The 21,315-nt window shown below is 41.8% G+C and overlaps 1 protein-coding gene across 1 annotated transcript in view; it reads left to right on the forward strand.

The window, feature by feature from the left end:
- Positions 1–21,315, forward strand: part of ext1b (exostosin glycosyltransferase 1b) — a 185,175-nt gene that overhangs the window by 2,620 nt on the left and 161,240 nt on the right. The gene's annotated exons all lie outside the window — the stretch shown is intronic.

Genomic DNA, 21,315 nt, shown 5'->3' on the forward strand with positions numbered 1-21,315 from the left:
CTTTTCATCAAAACCATTAGGTTGAAATGCAAGGACAGACTTAAAACAACTTTGAGAAATGGAAAAATAACTACATAATTATGAATAGTGAATAAATTTTGGCTGTGAATGAGCCAAAAATCAATGACACTAACCTTTCAGTTAAGATTGTCACATCAAGGTGGAAGTTAGCTTAGTAAGTAAAAGCAAATAGCACTCTCTTTTTTAAAAACTATTTTTCTTTCCTTTTTATTTTTTTGGTGAAGTTCAGTTTTTCACAAAGAAATCATTCACAACTCCATAACATTTCTCGTCCAGAAATGAGCAGGGAGAAGAAAAAAATGTATTTTTATGTGACTTATTTGGACATTTTTAGACAGGCATGTGACATGGAGAAATAAAGATAAATTTACATGATATATTGACAATAGGGGATGCATTAGAACGATACCTTTGTCAAAGCTAATGACTCCCCTAGGTAGGGAACCAAATCCTAGAGATGGAGGTAAAAGCACCACAGAAGAAGAATTGAAGGAAAGGGGGCTCTAAATTAGATGCAGATTTGTGTATAGTTTTAGTGCTCTTTGCTTTCGCCTTGCTTTTATTTATTTATTTTTTTTGCTCTGTTTAGATGTATTTTAACATCTGTTCAAGTAAACACTGTGTAACCAGCAAAGTATAATTCAACATCCACCTTTTAAATACAGACTTTAAATCACCAGGACATATAAAACTCTATCAACGAGTCTTATAAAGAGCCCAAACTGCAGCTCACAGTTAACCAACCTTTTTATGCCCCACTACATGACTGCTTTTTACCCTTCACTCCACCTCTTTGCTCCCTTTTAAGCATGCTGTAAAAGAGCTCCAGCCAGTCTATTAGCTCTCTGGACATCCCCTCCTCCCCTACCTCCTTTCCTATGAAGGAATTCACCACCACTCCTCTCCATGGGAGCATTGCAGCCTCCCACCAGGATGTGCACTGACATGTTTAATTTGCACTCTGTACTTAGTGCAAATTAAGTGAAAGTCAACAGTGGGAATTTTTCATTTCTTTGCACCAAATTAACTTCATTGCCACGGAGACCTTGTCATGACAAAATGCTTGTTTCCTTTGAAAAGTCCATGCACGTCGGTTTACGTAAGATGCTTGAATTATGGTGATTTAGTGCGATGAATCAGTCAAATAAACAGGTTAATTATAACCCTAATTTCCAGGAGTTGGTGCCATTTTTTTCTACTCAGCCCCCAGGGACAGCTGATTACTGCTAATTTTGGAGGTCTCATTTTTGTTAAGGTGGTAATTAACGGTTCCACTCCTGGGATCAGCAGCTGTATTTGAATGCTTGGTATGTTTTAATTCTGTAGGCGTTGGTTTGACGTTTGCGGGATTACGTTGTGAACTTGGCTGTCAGCTTCACCTGCGTATGAGTGACACCGGTTTGATCTGCTTGCTTATATGAGCCTGTGGATCCTCTGCCTTTGTGAAGTGGGGATAAACCCAGGCATGTGATAACAGTACTTGTTCCTGGAAGTCAAGGTTAAAAGAAGGACAGATGGGGAACATATGGAAAGTTTACCTACGCATATCTCCAATCAATCAGTGAGTCGTGAGGGGAGATTTTGAACCAAACATGTATTTCTTTGAGGTAGGAAGAGACTCCTTGAACTCTAAGTGAACTTGAAAACCTCCAGCTCTTCTCACACAAACTTATAAAGCAAAAACGAAAGCTCTAACCAAACTTCACAAGCATGCACTTGTCTATCCATTCGTCATCCTTTTCCCCTCCTTTCTCTCTCTCACACACGCTCTCCCGGTCTGTCTCCCTGGATGCCTTGGGCTCGGTGTCACCTGGAGAGATATGTCATCCATTATCTGGCATTCCAGTCATCTCTGGACAGCCCGCCTCTGTTTCCAAACGGATCAGGCCTGGTTTTCCCAGAGGTATCCCTGTCTTAGGGAATGTCTGTGTGCTGTAATCAGCTGATTGACACATCGGATTGCCCAGGCTTCTCTCTTTCCACTGTGGTGTGTCTCACCACGGCTGATTTATTTCCATCAATACAGCTGCCTTTTAGCTGTTCTGTCACTGCATCAATACATTTGATTCTTGTCGTGGCTGAAACTCCCCAAATCCAATTTCACTTTTACACTTTTACAGTGTTTAGCATTTAGTTTGCTTTCACTTGTTATGCCGCAAGTCTAAGTGATTTTCCTTGTGAAGAATTGGTGGCTTTTCTTGGGATTTTAGAATTAGTTTTGCTGGTTATGACTGGTGTTAAGATTTCTAGACACTTGAGTATTTGGCAACAAAGTGAGACCAATAAATGTAAAGCATTTTTTCCTCTCTTGCGATCCAGCAGCCTGTTTGAATTTAATCAAATGGATGCCTTTCATTTTAATGTAATTTATTGCCCCTTTGGGTGCAGGCCCACTTGGTGAAAACTCCCGACGTCAGCTCTCCCAGGTAAATGGATCTGCGTACTGCCAGCCTGTGTAGTCGGCCCTCCGTTTCCACTGTCGGGGGGCGGACAGGCGATGCCTTGGGGGGATACTGCGGTGCAGATTCAGGAATGCACACACGTGTCACAGCAGCTGTTAGCATTAAGGGAGAGAGCACTGCCAAGGCAGGCCAGCTCTGAGCAGTGTAGATACCTGGATGCTCTCTGAATGCAGCACGGCTCACATATTGGACTCTGTGGTAAAGATGTCGTAGGATCTGTCCTTTTTAGCTGTTTATGTGAAAACCAAGGCCACCCATAAGGGGGATGGAGGGGAGAGCCAAATGGGGGGCCCTTGGAGGTCATCAAAATAATGATCCATTGTAAAGTTGCGCTGTGATAGCCATATTTTATTTGTCTTTACTCTTATAAAGCAACAATTTATTTATTTACTTTTGCCGTAGTATATGCATCCTTCAAAATGTAAACCCCTTTTCGTAAAGCGTAATTAAAATGGGTTAAAAGCGGAAAAAAGGTGACAAGTCAACAAAATTGCTTGAAATTGTAAAAACAGAAAAAGTAGTGAAAAGGGATCACAGGTGGCAAAGATGAGCAGAACATGTGAAAAGCAGTTATACATGGCAAGAATCGCTAAGAAAGTGTTGAAAAGAAGTTTAAAAGTGGCAAAAAATGGGTTAAGAGTCAACATGGGCAGATGAAGTGGTGGAAAGCATTTTAAAAGTGTTGAAATAGGATTAAAAGGGGCAGAAATGGGTAGAAAATATGTGGCAAAAAAAATCAGAAATGGTGGTTTTAAAGTGGCAAAATGGGTATTAAGCGAAAAAATGCGTTAACAGAGGCAAAAATCAGTCACGAATGCACAAAAATGTTGTGAAAAGTGGTTAAAAAGTGGCAACAATGGATTTAAAGTAGCAAATTGGCTAAATGGTGCACACAGTTAATGAGAAGTAGCAATTTATAGTGGCAAGAATGGGCTTAAAAAGTGCTTAAAAGAAGTTTAAAAGTGGCACAAATAAACAACTTCAACTGAAGACCCAAAAATATATAGACTCACTTTTAAGCTCCAAAATGAGGTAACTGTTAGCCAGGATGCTAGAAGCAATGCTACTGATCCAACACACATAGCCTTCATTGATCCCAACAATTAATCACAACTGGGGAGGGCCCCTTCTCTGGGTTTGTCAGGGGCCCAGCCAATTCTGTGGGTGGGCCTGATGAATATAATGTATTAGGTTTTTTTTATTTGATTCTAGTACAAATGATCACGGCAACGAAAAATACAATGGCTCAGTAATGGGTAATTTCTTGCCAAAATAATGAAGGCAAACATCTGATTGCTAACATATTTGTGCAGTTTTAAACAGTACCATCTCTCATTTGTTTACTGCAGCCTTTATTCTAAAGACATGGCTTAAGATTTGAAGTAACCTAATAGTAAGCAACATTTTAAAGAATGCTGTACTGAAAAGTATCACAGTATGAAGAATTTTGACAACCTTTCACACCACAAACTAACACTGGTGCTCCAGGACATCCAGGCTCATCAATGCCTCCTGACGTTTGACCCCGCCGCCTTTAGAAGAATGCTGCTCTGCTGAGGAATGCAGCAGCAGCAGGAGGGCAGAGTGGGAGCCAGTAGTAGGTACCCTAACCATCTCCCACTCCCACACACACACACACACAAGCCACACACTCTGTTCATTTATTCAATTGATTTTCAAATCCCCAGTAGCTTTCAATTGGAGTCAGTCGGGTCCACTTCCATGGCCAAGTGCTGATGAAAGGCTGCCATTCTCTGCTACATTATCCACTTACTTTTCCAGGATTCCTCACAATGATCCTTGGAGAAGACAGAGAAAGGCTATTACAGGCCCTACAATTGAAAATGTCCCATTTTTTTGCCTTATGGTGACTAAAGCGCCTGACTAGATTTGTCAGATTTGCCTTTTCTGTCACTGCAATATTCTTAGGAAACTAAGTTTCATTCCTTTTAAGCAGGAAGTCAAAGTTTGTGACCCGTTCCTTCCTTGTTTCAGTGACAAGTCACTTTAAAGCTTGATTTACCAATGATTACGCCAACTGAAGTCACTCTGATTTGGCACACAATGGCACGCTTACTTCATATAGCATTAAATTGAGCTTGTAAGTAGTGTGAGTGCTCCCTTTCCCACTGGAGAGGAGATTATCCTGCAAAGATCAAACGCAAAGATCAAATCTCATCTAATATCACCAGTCAATTGCTCAAAGCAAACCGTCATTACTATTGAGTGTTCCATTAAAGTCCGAGTGCACATATTCCTTTTAGTTTCTCTTTGTTGAGCCTCTCCCCGGCTAACAGCAGCGTCATCAGCCCCCATTTAATACTTAACCAGCTTTGTTGGCTGGTATTGACTTTGTACTTTAGCTACTTCACTGGCAGCTGCTGCTCAAGGTCACCCAAGGGACTCAAAAACCAGAAAAGAGGGAGGAAGGGAGGGCAGTTTAGCACTGTGGAGGGAGAGATTAAGAGAAAGAGAAAGTCAAGAGAAGAAGAAGTGGCAGTGAGATTGAGTGATAATAGTGAGCGGTGTAGTGAGTAAGTTGGGGTAAAAAAGAAGTACTGAAAATTGTGCGTACCGTGGGATTTTTTTCCCATTAGGAGTCAATGACGGTAACATCAACCAAGCGCTGCGCCGTTTTCATTTCCACAACTGTGTCATCAGCAGGAAATTTCCCACTCGAGAAAGTCTCTGAAAAGCGTGCAGAGAATCCAGCCTCTCCTCCTCCCCTGTATTTTTCTCCCTCTCACTTCTCCTTTCCTCCCCTCCTTTTGCTTTCTCTTCTCTTCTTTATCAGAACATGGAAACACTGATGTGATTTGGCTCCCGATGGCTCCCTGCCACATTTCAATTTCCCTCGATTTTTTTTCCCTTTAATGACGGCACGGCGGTTGACATTTTGTTGACACGCCGCCACTGAATGAGCGGCAGAAGCAGATCTAGGCCAAGTGAAGAAAACCAGCAACACTCCCCCCTCCACCTTATCTCGCTAAAACACCATTATAAATGGGAATTAGCTGCGTTCACCTGAATGCCAGCATGGCAACGCCTTTCTGCAGGAGATTTGGAGTGCCGAGCAAGCGTGCGACAAACAGTCATGTTTCTTCCTCGATGTTTGGCAGGAGAGGGTGTCACACTCCCTTGGTTGCCATTGTTTGTTTTTCTGTGTTCAGATTAATAAATCATGAATATTTCATGATTGCCTGCTCTCTCTTAGATAAAGTGCCGAGTCTGTGATGAGGAATGTTAATGATGTGCTGGATAATAAGTTTGAATGCAGAGCAGCTTAATTAGGACTCTTTGATATTTGGGTGTGTGCATGTGTGTAAGAGACAGATTTAATCCTGTAACTAGATAAAACCTCTGTTTGTTATTTTATCTTATCAGGCTGTTTATCTGTCTCACATCTTCTATGATTTCTGCTCTCTCTCTTTGCTCAGTAGAAATCATTCCATTTGTGTGTTTGGGTTGTTTCAGCCTCATTTGGTGTTTTCTAGGGCAAGTCACCGTGTTAGCGTCACAGGAGAGAAGTCAACACAGAGTATTTCTGTCTTGGCTCTGAGTGTTTTCCCAGCTGTCACAGTTTTTGGTGATAAACTTGAAAGACAAGAGCTTGCAAATTAAGGCCTGCACAATGTAAGAAAACATGCATTGTGCAATACAGTGTTCTATATTGCAATAATGATTTTGAGTGCATATTGGCTGTAAAGACATTTTTCTATCCGCTTTTTCTCATGTTTTACACAATACCAGTGTTTGCAACATGATTCTCTTGAAAGCAAAGTAATCCTACACATCAAGTAATCACTAAAGCTTGTTTTTGCACCTCTACAAAGGCACTGATTAATCTGGGGGTAGCTGATGCAGAAATGGCGTGAGAGAATGGACATTATACCCAGTTCTCCATCTAATAAGTCATGCTGAGTGAGAGAGCACTGCTTTTGTTCATGAAATAATTTCAAGTGATGCAGGTTATCATCGGTATGATGTCAGTATTGACAGAGCTAAAAAATTCTGCCGAGACTTGAAACCAGTATTTTGGCTGTAAAAATTTATCAGCTGTAAATATTGGCAGTACGAACAAATAAGGATGTGGGACTTTAGGCTGGAACAATAGACCCATGTCAGCTGAAGTCGTTTTCTTGTTTATCATCATTCCTTACACACAATGACAAAAACACTTAAATTGTTTGAGCACTGTTAACTTAAACTGAAAATGAGTTTTGTCTTACTGTTTGTCTTATTAACAACAAATGAACAAGACGCCCAATGACTTTGACCTTTGACTTGCAACTTTAAAACCTTATCAGTTCATTCAGGAGTCAGAGTGGATGCTTCTGCAAAGATTGAGGAAAAAATTCCTCCCTTTTTGAGATATTGCATTCATCAGCAATGGAATGATCATAGGGCCTCATGACTTCGATCTCCGACTTACATTAATCAGTTCGTCCCAGAGCCAGGGCGGACATGTTTTCCAAATCTAAAGAAAATCACTCGAAGTATTCTTGAGATATATTTTTATAATGGCCCACACATCTTAGTTGCACTGACAACTCAGAAATCATAATGCCTTCAGCCCTGGCTACCAGCATGGAGGTAGCATAAAAACACTAGAAGGTCTCACATCTGTTATAATTTTGCAAAAATTTATTCATAATTCTGAAGTAATTTCTGTGTCTAACAGCATAGGGCTGTCATGAATCTGATCTTTAATTTAGTGAACCTGAAGGCTAAGTCATTTTAACATTTTTATGATATCATAAAAGAATTTGATCATCTTTTCCTTCAATGAAAAATGTGTATTAGCTTTCAAAAGGGAAAGGATGTCAACTTTATTGTCAACAAAAGGGAAGATTTAATCATAGTTTAAGATCACCTGCCAATTATAATACAGTATTTGTCTAAAAAAGTATTTATGTTATGTAGTTATAAGAGTAGAAGACTGTCAGTCGGATCCTTGGATAATTTTCTCATCCCTCTACATCCTGTACTCTGTGATGAGCTTGATTGTGTTCCCTGTTTGTGTTGCTGCTTGTTTTGGTCCGTGTGAGTTTTGCCCGTGTGTGGCTGCTCATCCATGCATGTCCTTTTTGTTTGTGTGTCTGTGAGTGCGTCTCTCGTGTTTGGCTCTTTGTCTTCATGTGTAGGGCATGTGAACACCAGCATGTGTGTGCGTGCGCGCACACGCAGGATGACCGGGGTTATGACCTCTCTGTCTGTCCCCTCCGCTGAGTGACGAAGGCAAAGCCCCGCTTACTGACCCACATTCATTGAAGGATTACCCACACAGCCAAGCCGGCCCCCCTGGCCTCAGAGGTGGTGGCGACGGCGGTGGAGGAAAAGAGAGAGAGGGAGGGGGGGGGCGAGTAGAGAAACAACAAGGGGGGGTGAACATGAACTCAGCTCACACACATTAGATCAGACAGTGAAGCCCATGTTAAACCATCCTGCGCCCCCTCCTAGGCCAGCCACTGGCGAGTTCGCAGTGAGAGATTGATCAGCTGGGAGGGTTCCCCCAAAATGAAAATCAATGAGGGTATTAGCACAGCAGTGGGCCGGCCCCTGGAATCATTTCCTCTATTAAAAGCTGCTCACTCCCACTCTGGAGGAAGGGAAAAATGGTCAGAAGGCTTGTTGTGCAGCAAGAACGCTAATTGAAAGAGCGAGGAATAAAAAGGCATCAAATACTTTTCCTTCATGGCACTGTCAGGGAGTGTTTCAGAGGGATGGATTAACAAGAAACAAACGTGCTGCAGTGATACTTGTGAAGCCTCTCTCTTTTCCTCTGTCACTCTTGAAGCGCTCTCTCTCTCGTGCTGGCGCACTGATGTAGAATGAAACTTTTTAAAAAAGGCTCTGACAGTGCAGAATGTGAAAGAGAATCTGATTGGTTCCCCGTAAACTCAATTAATCTTGACAGGTACGTGACTGGCTAAAGCAAGAAGTGATGATCAGAGCAGACACGTGATTGGCTCCTCATTAAAGAGTCTTTGGAGGAGGGTTGAAGGGAAGGATGTGGCTGCTGTCAGCAGGTTCAGCAAACACGATGAGTCCTGACATCTGGCCCGACATCTGTTTAAAAGAAAATCTCTCTGTCTCTGTCTCGGTCTCTTTCTCTCTCCATGGCGCAGGGCAAGCAGAGATAGGGGGCAACAGTGCTCTGAAAGCACAATCCCAGCAACATCATTCCAGCATTCATATCTTCAGCTGTTGTCTTGTTTTGCAACTGGCACACTTGGATTCCATTGGCACTTTTTGAACATTAAAGTTACTTCTAAGCTTGACTAATGCTTTATATTGGAATATAAACACCAAGGTGTAGCTTGAATACCTCTACTGTGATGGCATTATCATGAAAACCTTAAAAACAAACCCTCAAAGATATAACGCTTTTTAATATGAACGTGTTAACGCTCATGATTAATCTGGAAGGCTTGATGCGTTACAAGAAAAATAACGCAATTTAACCATTTGACCAATTTTGACCACAACTTCCACCTGTGGTCCTTCTGCACAGATGTTTACATCCCTGGGGTAAAAAGGTTAAAGGCAGATCAAATGCAGCCAGCAGTGATGAGGGAGGAGACCCAGGTCTGCTTCTTGACAAAATTTCAATTTAAAAGGCTGCCTAATGGAAGTCTGGATGAAACAAAAGCTGTGGGTACATACTGCGAGTCTGAAGTTCCACCTCCGGGGAAAACGCATCTTTGCTATTGTTAGCAAAGACACAAACAACAACACAGGATCAAGCCATGAGAGCTAATGCTGCTAATGTTAGCAAAGATGCTAACGACAACACGGAACTAAGCCAAAAATTACTAAAACTTATAGTGATGTGATCAACTTGATTATTTTTTTAATCAATTGACAGCACTAATATATATAAAGAGATATTTTGGGGTTTTTTACCGCTGTAATTACGGAGGAGGACCGTGGGCAGAGTCTGAAACACAGATGAGAGAACAGGGGAGAGACGTACAGGAAAGGAGCCACAGGCCAGACCTGAACCTGGGCTGCTTGTGCACCTGGGGCACGACCCAACTACTAGGCCATCTGAGCGCCCTGGTTCTGTCTTCTTAGATCTGAGGATTTTCTGTCTTTTTGATGCTAGATAGAATGCTTGGCTTTTGGTTTGACAACAGTCATATTGTTAGAATGTTACAATATCATTTAGCAGACAGAAGAGGTCTAGCTCTGGAAATGTATGTGATTTGAAGGGTGATGCTTAGACTTCTTCTGGACATTTTATAGACTTCATCCATTGGCAGACTAGTCAATAATAATTAAAAAGAAAGGAATGAATTACCTGAAGCTCTACTCTGGACCCTATTTTGCAGCAATAGCAAACAGAAACAGATAGCAAATACCTGGTAAATAAACTAAGGAATTTAACAACTCAAGGGCTAGAGCCAGGCATTTCCCTCAGGAGTCAGTGTAGAGTAACACAGAGTTGAATGAAAGGGGCATGCTGGACTTAATCAGGTTGCCAAAAACAACACTCCAAATGAATTAAAATGCTGCTCTGTTGCTGCTGACAGAGTAAATACACAACTTTCTGTGGTATCATGTCAACTTTTTAGGCTAATTTACTGTTGAGCTTGATGCTGCTGAAAAACCAACTGTTTTTGCAGGTTTACGATGGAGTAAAGTCCAGGTCTGAGTTTGTGGTGTGTGTAGTAAGAACAAAAAGACGGAACAAGTTGTATCAAACATCATCTGAAATTCATGATGTTTCTCAGTGAATGGATCTGACAGGATGATGCAGTTGCTTGCAGATGAGGCAGGTTTTTTTTTTGAATAGTCAACTTTTATCACACTTTAATAGTGTTGTGTAAGGAATGATAAATGATGGATAAATCATTAAGCAGTATGCATGGCCCTTATATCTAAACACATTTGTTCTTCCATTGACTCCCAGTTGCTTGTGTGGATATTGGTTTCACTGTGAGTGAATTGGGCTGCAGTTTTCCGCTTGTTATCTTTCAGCCTCTAAACTGCAGAGCACAGGGTTTGTTAGTGCATGAGAGGTCAGTGTGTGTGTTTAATCAGTGTGTGGAGGGCTTGCCTCTGGTCCTACTTCCCGAGGGGATTTGTCCCTCTTCCTGAATGACTCTGCACTCCTCAGGCTGTGGAGCACCTGACCACAGTTATCTCATCAGTGAGGGGCAGTGGGTTGAAACTCTGGCCTATATCTGCTGCAGACACTGACACACTTTGGAGCAAACACCAGCACACTGCAAGCTCATTGTTACAAGATTTCCTTCCGAATAAGAAAGCAGAGCGCGATCTAGCAGCGCTGTCAGCAGTCACTGCGAATGGACCTCGCCTCCTGTGAGAGTTGCGACTCCCTCGGGGCGTTGCTGCAGCTCCACCGGGTGGAAGAAGGGGGGCAGGTTGCTACTTTTTATGGGAGCTTTTATAGCCCCAAGAGGCCGTTTAGCAAACACCTACCGACGGCACTTCAATAGGACGGCAGATCGTTGACGTCAGCTCGCAAGTTGACCTCCCTCCTTCACTTCTGTCCACCTCAGGAGCAAAAACAAACACTCAAACCCTGCACTGGTATTCATATTTAAATAGTAATTGGCAAAAGGGGGAAATTTGAGAGGAGGGGGTGGTGGTTTAGGGGGGTTGAAGAGGGCAATAGCTTAAAAAAGCATTATGTCACTGAAGAATGTGTGCATGGCTCAATGTTTAAGGGGCCAAGGCTTCAAGGAGAGAAAGAGGGTTTTGTTGGGGGAGATCTGGCTGCCTGGCAGGCTGATGGAAGGGCTCTTTCCCCGTCTGCTCCGTCGTCATGTTTTATGGCTTGGTTTGACTTCCACTCTTGGGATGTAAAAGTTGGGGCTGCCCTCAGGCGCTCCAAAGGGGTCCTTTTGTGCTAAAGTTTGCTCTCCTTCCAGAGGGAGTGCTTGTGCCTCATTGACATCTCAGCCTTCCCATATGGTCCCCCATTTACTCCCTCATGTTTTGACCCTCTTCATCAACTAAGACTCTCCCTATGGCTGCTTTGGGCTCACTTCCTACTGTGTTAAAAGCCTGGGTGACAACTGGCAACCAGAGATTCTTTCTTCCCAGTTTCTCATACTTAGCCTTGTACATTGGTTGGAACAGAACTCTCCCTTGAAACCAGCACAATAAAATCTATGTGTTATTAGGTTCTTTTTAGACCAAAAGTACCAGGAGCTTTTAGTCCCAGGAATTTCTCCTCAAGAAGCTAAATGGTTCCTGTGGGCCTTTGTTGCCGGTGTTTCCACCAGGGTCTATTGGTGTGTTCTATTTGATCTTTGAACTCGGAAATTCTGAGTTGACATGATCACAACTGTGCCCTCAACTTGTAATTACGACTCGGAAAGTCGAAGCAATCCCCAGTACCCCCAGTTACGAGCTCGTAGCAAAGGGAATGTGTTCAACTAGGGTGTAACGTCATTCCCAGATCTGAATTCCAAGGTAAATGGGGCGAAGCATGAAGTTCCATGTAGATCATGCAAATCACGCATCCTGATCAGGCAAGGATGCATGCCTACTGAAGATCAAGTCAGGTATGGGAGCATATACCATTTCAGCATTTCGCCACATCAACCTTGGTCCTATATTGTTCCTGCCTCCTAATGACCATCCTTTAGGCCTGCACCAGGCCCATGCCCAATCTCCCCAGGTTTCCTCCCATCTGTCCCCTCCATTACGCATGGAGTTACCCCCGCTGTCAGGACCAGCCTATTGGCTCCATGGCACCCTGTATGTGGTGAGCTGGCTCAAGCCTGGGAAAGCACCCCAGGCCACTGTAAAGCACAGCTGCCGTTTCTGTAATAAACAGCCCTTCCCATCCCTGCTCTCCTGAGCACATCAGCATTAGACACAGTCTAGCCTACAATACCTTAAGAAGTGTCAAAGAGACATCATCCTAAAGGAGTCGACTTAGCACCTCTGGCCATCAGATAGCATCCAGGCCTATCAAGAGTATAGTAAGACTGAAAGGACCAAGGGCCACAAGGCTCTAACTTTCGACTGCATTCTCTAATACCGGGAATGCCACACTGTCTCGCTCAGCAAAGCCATCGCCCCATGTGTGAGTCCTAGTCTGCCATTGATCTTAGCCTCGCAGTCAGGGGATCAATGGATTATGCTGCCAAGGGAGGGGAACAGCTCTACATGGCAGCATCCAAAGCATCCCCGAATGCCTGCATCTGTGTTTTGGCCCGGGAGATGTGCATTCCCAATGCTTCAGCCTCCTCATTCAGAGAGCCCCCACAAGGACATCTACAGTCTCCGCAAGGGTAACTGCATCATCAGCAAAGTCCAGATTAGTGATCTGGAGGTCATGAAATGACACTTCACACGCTTACTCAAGTTATGTTCAAAACCTAAGAGAGACTCAACAGCAAGCTCTGGCATCCCAGGGCCACATCTCTATTTGCTAGCTTTTAATGTCCATCATACTCACCCACAGAACTTCTTTGTCCAAGCTTTAAAACAAAGTTTTGAAACAAGCTAAGCTTTTGTTAGCAGAAGCTTGGCTGTCCGGTACTCAAGGGTCAACAAATCTCTTGCTTTTTTACCAGGAAACGGTTGTCAAGCTTTAGATTATTGTCATAAAGTCTTAAACCATGGGCTTGGAAATACTGATTGCTGACATTTTCCTTGCTTGATTTTTACACTCTCGTCCAGCAGTACCCTGTTATTCTTTGAAACTTTAAAACAGTTGGTGCCATTGGCAGCACTGATGTACCCTTTGCTATTCCAGAAACTGTTTTGGAGAAAAAGGATCAAGGTGACATTTAGAGCAGCTTAAATATTTTGGTATCAGGTCAAAGCATTGACTTGCAAACTCGCCAAAACACCATTTTAGGCCATATTAGAGGCATTTCCAATGCTGTTATCACTACCAGAACAACTCCACTGGCAACAATGGTTTCTCTCACAGCTCCAACCATTTACAACCATGCCCTGGTTTGGCAGATACCACAACACTTCACGGATCAGTGGCTTAGCCAAATCTAACCGGGGGAGTAGAGGGAGGGGGTGGGAGAGGAGGCTGTTCCAAGGGAAGAAGGCATCTGGTCTCACCAAGGAGAGTCTGAGCCTGCCCAGAGTGTGGGTGTATGATTGACCGGGGGGAGAGGAAGGAAAGAATCATTTCTGTTGATCGCCGTTTTCCCTGTTTCCTCGGCGGTTTGTTTGGTGCTACTTCGTGTTGCGTGGTGTTTATTCATGAGCTTGACAGGGGCCTCCTTTTCAGATGAAATAGAAGGAGTGCGTGCTTGTTTTTTTGCAAGGCGAAGTAGGACAAAGTGCAGCTGCTGGTGGTAATGCTAGATATTTAAAATTAACGCCCACTCACTCTCCTTTGCTACAATTTCTACTTGCCTTTTCTTCTCCTTGCTGTTCCTCCAGCTCTCTTCTCTTCCACACAGTCAGTTCTTCTGTCTCACACTCCCACAGCCTTAAAAAGCCCACGTACATCTTTCCAGCATCACTTCTCTTGACCCTGGCCTTCTGTACGATCTCATTACATCATCGATTGAAACATTTTAGGAATAAGGACATTTCTTGTCTATGAGTCATTTCCACAGATATTTTGTGGTTTGATGCCATTTTTTCTGAGCACAGTCCTCAGTCCAAGCAAGTGTCACATCTACGTTCTTGTAAGCTGATATTGTGCGGCTCTGTTACCAAGCCACAGGACACTTTTCCTGTTTTAGTGGCTTAATTTTTAGCCTGCTGAATCCAGACCAGCGTTGTCTGTCCAGCCACATCCCTGCCACCAAAGCAAACCAGAGAAACACACAAGAGAGACAAAACTCAAGTGGGGAAAAGCAGTTGATTCTTTGGAGTATCTGAGACTCGAAGGTAAAGGCAGAAACAGAACATTGAAAGACAGGGATAGAAAAAAAAAAGCGAAGCTGAATGAACTGCAGAGCATCCGGGTTTTGTTAAGCCAGACAGGGTGTATATTCTTTGTGGGGGTGAATTGAAGTGTTTATTTCCCTAGAAACTTCTGACACAACAGCACTTTGTTTTGAAAGCATCTGAATCTTGTTTAGCTTTGCAACTCCCTCACAAGAAACTATTTCCTCTCTGGCTGTCTGAAGGGAGACAGGTGAGCAAAGCGAGGCGGTTTGGGGTCTGCACTTCAACTTCTTCAACAAGGAGATCTTATAGCAAGAGGCCTTTTTACAGATAACTTTGTAAGGATGTTTATAGGCATGTTCCCCTCTAAACTCTGCACTGATGAGAGAAGCCACAAGCAGCAGCACAAATTTAAAAATACACGGGCCAGTTAGAACTTGGCTCTGAGTGGCAAATCCAGGGACTTGATTAATAATAGTCATTACCAGTGACAGTTGAGATGCACTTGACTAAAGTCCCTGCTGCTCTGCACGAGGTGTGAAGTGGCCGATGGTGAAGGGTCACCAAGTAGCTCCTGCTTTGACTGACTGCAAATGTAGGATGTCATGTCAAGGATGGGCAGTAGATTTTCTGGTGACCCTTTGAGAGGGACTGAACTGCACACCCTCCAAAGCTCTTTCTCCACTTGCATTTTCACCACCAATAGAAAAGCTTTACAGCATTAACGAAGGACTGCTGGTGGATAGTATGAAAAAGTCATGTTGAAAACCAGTGTGATGGATGATGCCACTTTTCTTATGTGTTAACCTGACACACCAGATTGAATGTTTCACTTATCCATAGCGTGAGATAGATTTCCCATCCTTGTGGGCAACAGTCCATAAATGGTGTTCGGGAATGGCAGAACTTTTAAAAACAATCGCAGACACATGTTCTGTCTGACACATTTATTATGGGCCAATCAGACAGATGACACGTCATAGTAGGCATGCATCCCCCAAGGGAATAAACTGCATAACGCTAGCTCAACAGGCATTCATTATTGTTGTTCACCATCAGTGGAGCCACTGTGGATTAAACTGCTGCCCAAGTTGTCCTATTCTGATAAAACTACCACTATGGCTGCACCCACGCCATTCACTTTGCCAGTTGCCTTTGTTTACAGTAGTGTTTCTCATGTTGTGACCAATTTTTCATACTCATTTAGTGAAAAATGTTGCAGATTGGACATTTAGTGGAACAAAATATGTTCAAATTAAGAGAAAGGTTCAGACATGTTCAAAAATCACATTATTACAGAAGAGCATGCATGCATTTCTTTTGCTCCATTTTCCTGAGACATTATGAACATTTGGTCATTTCTTGAGGAGTTTCCTCATTATCTTAGGAAATTCAGCTTTGTTATCCAGGGAAAATGAAATAAATGTTGAAACTTTGAGAGAAACCTGAACCCTTTGGAAACAGCTCTAGGACCCACCAGTTTAGAACAACTAATTTACAGGCTTTCAGCACAACTAAACCACACCTGTAGATACTGCTTGTTCATCCACTAATGAAGCTGATTGGTCCGACGATTCTCTGTTTTTCAAGGTTAGATGGGAGTTTTGGGTGTCATTATTTTAGTCGAGCTGAGAGGAAGATGTGTACATTGAACTTTACCTAGGTTATTTTTGTAAGGCCTCTCATAATAGCCCTTGTATGTATTTTAAAGCTGCCCATTGCTGATGCTTTATTTACTCATCTGTTTGGACAATCTCTGTCTTCTGATACATTTTAACAAAATAAAGTCAGAGAATTATTGTATGCATGTTGACTGAATACAATACATTATGCCACCAAAGGTTTCTCTTGTTCTTGGAGAGTACCATTTTGGAATGAAGAGTTGAAAATGTCCCGCCTAATGATATCCAAGAACTATGATCATTTCAAGTTCTGGCAGTGTGAACAGAAGAAAAAGCGCCTGGGTCTTCTAACTCTTCTTGGAATTAATAAAAAGTACTCAGGGTCCAAAACTGATGCTGGCAAATAGATATGCATATATTTAGTCTATCTGCAGTGTCTAAGAGTGTCAGTCATTATTTGGCATACACATGGGAAGCAGCTTCCAAAGAAAACACTGAAAACAATAGCCTTTCTGGCTCCCTAAACACAGAGTGATCTCATCCACCTTTAAGGTGGTATACTTCAATAAAGCCATCAAAGTATAGGCCTACTATATATGACTGACTGCATACTTACAAAAGCACCATTACTCTTGTTAGGTGGAGCTGTTGCTCCTTGGATCTAAACACACTGAGAAGGAGCAGTTGTTCTGCGTCCGGTTCCCTGAATGTTTGTGCTTCAGCCCAAAGTCCATGTGCTGTTTATCTAAATGGATGTAACTTGCTTTGAGTTTTAAGACATTTGACGATGATTGTACTTTGGTGTGAAATAGGGGTGTCACCATACCTGAAATGCAAACTTTGATAGGATTCTAACCAAAAAAGCATTTTTATTGATATCTTTTGCAGTATCATGGCAGCAAAAATGAAAGATGTAGCTGTTCAAAAATGTAAGTGAACTACTGCATGCTGTCTAATTTTCGCAGATATGTTTGCAGTGTTTTAATGCTGTCCTGATGAGCTCTTAAGATATGACTGAAGATCTGAGGTTTTTATGAAGCGTTGGGTACTTTTCCATACTACAGATAATTAAAACAACCTCAATATGACCTTATTAGATGCTTTTCATTACGACATACCGCCTGAAACTCTCAAAATGCCAATTAAACACAAACTTTTCAGTATCATGTCTTCTATATTGAGGTAATAGGTCAAATTCTCCTTCAGGTCCCCAGACACAGATGTGTATATCCGTCTGTGTGTGAAAGGAAGTGCTTCTGTTTGCTCGTGGGCCCTGTCTGGAGTTTGTGGGGTATCTGGTGACTGAGGAGTATTTGCTCACAGCTACATAGCTTACTATCTATAAACACGCACTTAAATTCAGCTGGGATCGCTGACTTTTGAGGAGCTTAAGGACAGCAGGAGTTAATAAAGTGAATTTTCTGATATTTATTATGAGTTTCTGTTTTAGTCCTGGAGAGTTTGTGTTTTGTCTTTGGTCTGGACAGATGAGGATTGCTTTTCTGTCTGAGTATTTGAAAGTGTTTACTCTGTAGCCAACTTGGGAACAGACAGACATCCAGTCAAGTATGTGTTACATTTGCACTGCAGCCGGAGCTTTGTGTGACTGCTAAATTGTGTATCAGTATGAGTGCATATGTGCATTGTGCGTGTGTTCGCTTTAGGAAAGTAGTGCTGATTCAGTAGTGTGTCCTTCCCTGCTTTCTTTACTGATGTTCCTCTTTTTTTTAACCCTTCAGGCATTCCTCTCGTGCCGCCTGTCCAAACACAAACACGCATGCACGTACACAAGCTCCTCCCTCCTGCAAACTCAGCAGCATCTTGTTTGTCCAAAGCCTGGTGCTAACGCTAACTGTAGCCACTCATGTGGAACCCCCAGAAGCACCAAAACATGAATAATTTATCAGCGAGAGGCGATTTTATTCATGTTTTTTCATATTAAATAGCATGTCCACACATATACCCGTGATGTCATTCTGCGCCTCCTTGTACCAGCAGGCTGCCCTGGGATTTTACGCTAAGCCGCACTGAGGCGTCTAACTTCCTGTGCTCGCACTGTGACGAGGAGAAATTCCTTTTAAATTTCCTCAAGGATCTGAGAGTGACCTTAAAGGCCTGTCTTTTTTTTTTTGGGCAAATGCTGAGTGAGTTCACACGGTCTGAGAAGCAGGGGAGATTCATTATTCAATAAATTGCGTTTAATGTGAAGTATGAAGCGAGACCAAATGAGACTCAAAGCCAGCGGCATCTCTGGATGCTGATAAGCTTTTTTTCTTTCTTGTTTTTTTTTTAAGACAACACAGGGGAGGGTTTTTTTCTCTTTTTTTTTGGGAGCAGGAACAGTCGAACTACATCTCAAAAAAATAGATGCGTTGCTGTGCATTTCCCAGCTGCAGCATCCACAGGGACGACCGAAGCGAGTAGATCTAAGAGCTTTGTCATTGCTAAGTTTACTGTAGCTTCATCACAGCTGCCACATCTGCCATTTAAAATCTCCACAAATAAATCCTGAAATATCCAGCCACAGAAGAATCTCCATCTCTCTCTCTTATATCTGGTCTTTGAACTTTATCTGTCATTCTCATATCTTGAACTCTCCATCCCTTTTCCTTCGTTGATGTTTGTGATAAGACGTCTCCCTCTGTATCAGCTCAGTGCTTCTATTACTCACTAATTTACTGTGAAAGAGACTCTGGCAACTTCTCTTCACTTCACATTTAATTAAAAAGTTCAACCATGTACACAGAGACTGGGTAAACACTTAAGAACTTCACTTCAGAGTCATGATGATTTTTACGAGTTATATCCGACCCCAAGGCAAACACACTGACACTGACACTTCTGATTAAGTATTACTTGCATGGCGCTTTTTGTAGGATTACAGCTGATGTGTGCAGATATTTTACAAACAGCTCTGAGCTGTTGCTCTGATCAAAGAACATGCACAGGGCTCTCTGCCCTTTAGTTCACTTTTGTAGCCTCACAGGTCCACTGAGAGGCTACAAAAGAGAAAAGGCTACTATCATCTTCATTATATGTTGGATGTTTGAGGCTCACCCAGACTGAAAATAGTCATTTTGCACTTTATTATTTTACTTAAAAACAGTGTCTAACTTCCACTGTTTACATCTTTTGTCTCATAAAAGAAAACACAAGTCTGTCTTAGTGGTTACTTTTAACTCTAGATCTATTCTTTTTTACAAAAATATCACAAAAAGCCATGTTATGCTTGGTAAAATTAGCTGGTAGCTTAAACAAGGTAAGTAGGCAAGTTCAAAAGTGTAAGTTAGCTATTTCAAGCAGGTAGGTTGGCTAGTTATACACAGTAAGTAAGCTAGCTAAATAAGGGTTTGTAATCTGGTAATAGTAGCTTTGTTACATAGTGAAAGAGACTGTTAGCTAATTTAAAAGCATAAGTTAGCTAGTTAAAGAGGGTAAATTGCATTTTAAAGAAGGTAAGTAATCTAGTTATAGCCTAGTTGCTAAGTCAGCTAGGGTTAGTTAACCAGTAAGAGGCTAAGTTACCTTGTTAAAAAGCTTTAGTTAGCTAGTTAAGGAAGGTCAATTATCTAGTTAATGAGGGTAAGTTATCTAGTTAAAGTGGCTGAGTTAGCTAGTTAAAAGCACAAGTAGACTAATTAAAAGGGATAGTTAGCTAGTCAGTGAGGTAAGTTAGCTAGTTAAAAAGCTTAAATAAGCCAGTTAAAGAGGGTAAGTTAGCCATTGAAAAACATAAGTTGGAAAGCTAAAGGGGCTAAGTTAGTTTAAGAGAGTAACATAGCTCATTAAGAGGGTGAGTTAGCTTACTATAGTTTCTATGTTAGTTAATTAAAGAAGTTAAGTTAGTAATAGTGGCTAAGTTAGGTAGTTAAAGGGGTAAGTTAGCTAGATAAGAGGGTATGTTGGCAAGTTAAGGGTAGGTTAGCTAGCTAGCCAAGTAAGCAAGCTAGTCAAATAGGGTTAATTAACTAGTGATAGAGGCTAAGTTTGAAAGTAAAAAAAGAGGCTAAGTTAGCTACTTAAGGATGCTAAGTAAGCTAGTTAAAGTGGCTTATTTACCTGGTTAAAGAGTCTTAGTTAGCTAGTTCAAGAGGATTAGTCTGCTAGGTTAGAGGCTAAGTAGGCTAGTTCAAGAGTGTAAGTTAAGAAGTTAAAATGAATAAGTTAGCTTTTAAAAGAAGGTTAGTTAGGTAGTGGGAAAGTTAAAAGAGGCCAAGTTAGCTAGTTCAAGAGGGTTAGTTGGCTAGTAACAGAGGCTTGGTAGGCTAGTTAAAATGGCAAAGTAACGCCAATTTAACAGGCTTAATATGGCTAAAATTAGCCATACTGAGCAAGCTAAGCTGTACTCAACTAGTGTAATGATGTACAGTACTACAGTCAAGTTATGTTAGCAAGAGATCGTTAGTATACTATTACTAGTGTTTCTTCAAAACAAAACTAGAACTAATTTTTGTCACTTTTTCTGAAAACGTCCTCCATTGCCATCACTGTAAAAGACTAAAAGTATTTTCAAGTTAGCTAGGATATGTTAGTTTGATCACCTTAGCCATCCTTGTTGGCGATGACAACACATGTAGGTGACTTTCCCAAAAGAAGATGCTTAAACTGAAGTGACATTAAGTGTTTAAGACAAGCCTTCTAGAGTTCCTTTCTTCATGTTTGCTGCTAGTTAGCAGTGACGAAACTTATTCGACTTAAGATATGTTAGGGAAAAAATACCTTTTAATTCAACATTTATTGTTTACTGAAAAAACTGAAACACATTATTGCACCAATTTTTGCAAAGGGGACAAAGCATGGCTGACATATAAGACTGAATAAGTGTTGTAAAGCTCTGTGGAAGTGAACACTAACAGCTGGCCCTGATACAAGTATTAGTCCCTCATCCCCTGCCGTAAATAAATCCAGATAAAACAGCGACTATTTTAACAGAATCCCTTTGTGTCCTTCCGTTTTCACAGAGCGCTAGCATGAGCCAAGTTAGCTTAAGCTTAATAGCTTTACTTATCACGCTAATCAGAGTGCAAAGGTGAGATTAGCAACTGTTTGCTTTGTTATCTTGTAATCACTTCAAAGCTGGCTAAATCACCTGTTCTTTTCTAGTGGCAATGCATTACATACACCATCACTGTGCAGAGTGTTAACTTGGGGTGCATTTAAAAAACTGGGCATTACTTTGAAATGCTATGCATATTTCATACACTGCACTTTCAGATGGATAAGCTTCTATTAGATATGTGCATTAAGCACTTATAATTTTCTTATGCTCAAGCTCTTTTGTTTTATAGCTTCCTCCATTGGAGTCAGCATTCTTTGTGATGCATGAAGTTGAAACGGGTAGATGTGGACAAACATACAGCTTA

The sequence above is a fragment of the Cheilinus undulatus genome, linkage group 16 (genome assembly GCF_018320785.1).
Source record: "Cheilinus undulatus linkage group 16, ASM1832078v1, whole genome shotgun sequence".
NCBI classification, from domain to species: Eukaryota; Metazoa; Chordata; class Actinopteri; order Labriformes; family Labridae; genus Cheilinus; species Cheilinus undulatus.